Consider the following 4,889-nt stretch of genomic DNA (forward strand, 5'->3'; position numbering starts at 1 on the left):
AGTCGCTCAAAACGCTCACAGTTTTCCATTTATTTTATATGGGGAAAAACAAATTTTCGTAGAAATAGTATAGAATTCTTGGAAATCAATAGTTTTCGATCGGAAAACTCAGGTTCTCTTCAGGAAATTTTCAATAGTAATACCCACTTATTTATTTAACAATTTTTTAATTCTAACGATTTTTTATTAGCCCCCCATAGCATTTTTCGGGATTTCTGGGGGTTTTTGGCGGACCTATAAATTATAGTTACTATGAAAAAATGGTTAAATAAACAATTGAGTGTTCTTGCAGAGGAACAGAGTTTTCCGATCAAAAAATATTGATTTTTAAGAATTCCATACAATTTCTACGAAAGGTTGTTTTTTCCCATATAAAATACATGGAAAACTTTGAGCGACCTCTAAATATTTATTGATTTCAAAATAAAAAAATATCGGTATATTTTTTTCATTATAGAAAAATCCTAGGGGGTGAGAGCATAAAAATTCCGACTTTACTGCCCCCCCCCCCCCCACATGCGTTTTTGGACCACCCTAATGTAAATATACTCCCATAGTAAAAATGAATATGTACAGCTATGGAATTTTTACAAAATATAGAAGAACAGGTAGCGGCCATTTCTGCATACTTAACTCGATTTTATATTATTTTGGAGTATTAGTAAAGGATAGATATGTATCTATATACATACCTATATTTTTATGGTACGCAAGTTTGTGCAAATGCGCTCGGCATAAATGTCCTTACAGACGTGGTCTGGCATCTAGTTATACATATTTAAAAAGATACATATTTAAAAATTGTGAAATAATTTTTGAATCAAACCAATTCAAGTTGTATTATGTAAATTATCTAGTAATTGATTTTCAATCAACCACTTTTTTCCTCTCCTAAAAATATTTCTCTTTAAATTTTGTTTAGTTTCATAGATTCTGATAACCTACACTGAGGAAAAAAACCAACATTTGAAAACGCATTTGCATGTATGGCTATAGCTGAGTGCGCAAAAATGCTTGATACAATTGGTTGCTGCCAGAGGATCCGGGTTCAATTACCATCAGACGGAACATAAAATTATATTCTTTCTTCTCAATTTCGAAAAAGCATCTGTGAAGTGCACAATGACATATTTTAAACCGTGTATACTAAAATTTAATACGAGTTGGGCTGGTGCTCTTTCATATGCGTATTTTTTTTAAATTTAGCACGTTTTTGTTTTAATTCTAAAATGTTTTCCCCTCAGTGTAACTCTTTCTAAAAACTCTTTCTTTTGACACATACATAGCTTGTGTATAATTTATTTAAAACATGTGGTAACCCCTTTCAAAACCTTAAACCTCTTTTGTCGTCGTTTCCTTATACCTACTTAATATAAATTTATCAGTCTTTAATACAAAACGAATGAAAATATAAGAGGTTAGAGTCCAACTTTTCAATTATTCAATGTATTATTGAATCATGGTCTACACTCCTGCATCCACTCATTCTAGAAAATTATTAAGAAATTAAACAAGAGTAATTATATTATTAGCGGAGTTAATAAAATCCTACTGATTTGTCATTTATGTATATTAATCTGCAAAGTTGTTAATGCAAATAGTTTTTCCAATTAAATGCAAATTATAAATTTACAGTGGCGCATGTAGAGTCTAGGCGTAAGCAATAAGCGTTGCGTAGGCTTAATGAATCACACTGTACATAGGAAAATATTCAGAAATTCATGGACTTATAATGCTATTATTTCATTTTTTAATGCTTTCACATTAAATCTTGACATTTTAATTATACACTAAGCTTTCTTTTTATGCGTTTTTTTTTTTGCGGATTTGAATTTACGCGGTTTTTTCAAACCATTTTTTTGCTGTAGCGATTTTGCTTTGTTGAGAGTTTTTATTAATTTTTTTCAGTGTGTAAGAGACAATGCTTCTGATAGATAATTTTTCTTTGTATTCTTACATAATTAATGTATTTTTTGTAGTATGTTTTAGTTTTTGGTAAAATTTTTGTTTATGCGGCTTTCTGAAGAACGCATGTACCGCATAAAAAAAAAGACCTACGCGTATGTGTAAGTCCACATTTTCTCTGCGCCGTAGTTTGTAATGCAAAATACAGGTGTGGACACATAAATAAGATCGGTTAGTAACGTAATATTTGAATATACATAGGCATCTACATATGTATGTATGTACATATATGCATACACATACACATAAGCGGTATTCTCGAAGTCTTGCAAAGCCCTTGCATTATGCACGAATTGCATGGTAAAAACCGGTTTTCCTATGGGACAGCTTTGCAAACCGTGCACCGTGTATAAAATTATAAAAAAAATTCATCACACATAAACAAAATAGAAGTATCTAGTTAATTGATTACCTTGATATGAGCCAATTAAATATTAAAGCATTTCTGCCGGTTTCACGAAAGCAATTCAAGTGAATAATTATTCTTTTCTGTCAGTTTCCATATTTAGTAAATTCAAATAAAAAAATCATTTTTCACTTAAATTGCTTCTATGAAACTGGCCATAGATAATTTGTGGCTGTTTTGTGCGTAATTTTGTTATAAGCATAAAAATGTTCGGTAACACATTTGCAAGTAGAATTTTCGGCAATCACCGTGTAAACAGATCAAAAGTAGTATCGGAAAATTGTTTTCGAAAGTCATTTCTCGTGCGGGGTGTAACTGCCGTTGCAATCACTTAGAGAAATTCTAGAGTTGGGCAGACTTTTTAAAAGTACTTGCACTTGCCTCGTCTAACAGCAACTTAAGTCTTGAAAAACCCTTGCACGGATTGCAGTGAGACTAAGTATGTACATTTTTAGCATATCGCTAGCTTAGAGCGAAAAGTTGCTAAGTCCCAATTCAAAAATTGTACAGGAGAGGAAGAAACTTCTTATAGCCATTTTCTTCAAGTACTTCGCAAAATTTTTAATACGGCATTTTGCCTGTTTATCGACAAACTTTCCAAGAATGCCCTATCTCAGAATTCGGCGTCGAGACAGGTCGATCTTCCATCACTCAGCCATCGATATGAATGCTGATTTACCAAATATGCTGGGCTGTAGTAAATAGTATCAAACTTCTGTACCATAACAACAATAATTTTTAAAAATGTTCGACAGCTATTTAACACTACAATTATATTTTAATAATAACCGTTAAAAATTTATTAGTTATATCGAAAGAATGAAAAATTATCTAAAAGCATTGTATTAGTTCTGACAAATTTTGTTAAATTATAATTATTGTAAAAATTATATGGAACCATATTGAATTTCCCGAAAAAAAAACTCCAGTTACATATGTATTGGAACACCAACGATTTTAAGAATTCCATGCTCTACTAAAATTTTTAGCTCACCTTTAAATTAAAATAGTATTAAATGATACCATAGGCTACACACATTTCAAACATTGTAGTAGCCTTGAACCAAATTATTATTGATATTTTCTAGACTGTAAAAACACTCATATTTCAAAATGGTTCTCTTTTTTTATAAAGCAATCGCATTTCTGCCTAGTATATTTCAGGGCGAATGGATAAGGATTGAGCCAAGAGCATCCAGAGAGCAAATCCAATTTTTGGAAAAAAATGTCAGTCACGCGGTTTTGCAGAACGATGATACGCGATTTTGTACTTTAAACGACGATATGTCCGAAAAGAGTCCTAGGTGGGTAATAAATATGAGTTTCAAAAGCCAAAAATGTGTGAAGAATTAAGGCGAATTCATCGTTCTAGTTCTGAACTTTATGTGATTTCGGAACATTTTTTACGAGTCTTTTTTCGTCGTCAAAACACTGATGAAACAACGTCGATGATATCGCTATTTTTATAAGCTTTTATTTAACTTGGTCATCCCGCGGAAATCGGGTAAATTTCCAATAGATTTTAAACTAACTTCCCGACAAGTTCGAGACTTGAAATTTTCAGCATAGTTCCAATCACGATGACATTGCAATTTAAAATATAAATGAATTCCCCATATGGTCCAGGGGTCTTGATTCAAAGGCGGTCAAAAAATAGTAAGATTTATGGCTAACAGAGCGTAATTTGCCAAAGAACGTAAAACCACTATAAAAGCTTTTTACAAGCTTTTTAAAACCGAAGTAAATTAGTACAAATTATTAGTAATTTTCATTGGCTTTTAGTAACTTTAACGAGACCTTAACATATTTTATTTTATTCATTTTAGTGCAGTTTTGACAAAATTTTTTTGCTAAAAAATCTTTTGTTACACTACTTTATTTTATTTCTTTGATTGTACATGTTAAAGAAAAGCTTGTTTTTAAAAAATATTTTTTTACATTATTTTATTTCGTATTCTTATCCGCTCTCGGGAAGAACTGTTCCACCAAGACGTCACGTCTTTATGATACGAAAGCGATACAGCAATTATGAACTATTTCGATAGGAATGACAGTAACTTGTGCTATAAAAACTGAAGTATTAAAGAAGACTCTTCTGTTGGTTAAATTTTTGATAAAAATTAATAGGAAATTTTGGGTACCTCTGGGTACAAAAATATAATTTTACTTGATTGAACTTCCAAGATTTGCCTTATTAATTTCAAAGAGTAAAAATCGTTTTTTTTTGTGAAATGAGTTACTATCGCTTTGATAACATCCAATAGTGACGGAGAAGTGACATCGGGGCGATAGGCGATAAAATTCTCTCCCAATTGCTGGCAGGGTTTGAAATTTTTAGCCGGCTCTGCTCTCCAAATACTATTTATACATACATATGTATATCAATAATAAAAAACAAAACCAGTTTATGTATATCGTTTGGCTGGCTATGAAAGCTTGGCGGTAAAGTTTGCAAACATTAAAAATGTTTGACATGTTCAATGACGGTGAAAACACAATATGATGTACCTTGTTTTTT

The sequence above is a fragment of the Rhagoletis pomonella genome, unplaced genomic scaffold (assembly GCF_013731165.1).
Source record: "Rhagoletis pomonella isolate Grant_MI unplaced genomic scaffold, Rhpom_1.0 Rhpom_scaffold_00511, whole genome shotgun sequence".
Classification (NCBI taxonomy): domain Eukaryota; kingdom Metazoa; phylum Arthropoda; class Insecta; order Diptera; family Tephritidae; genus Rhagoletis; species Rhagoletis pomonella.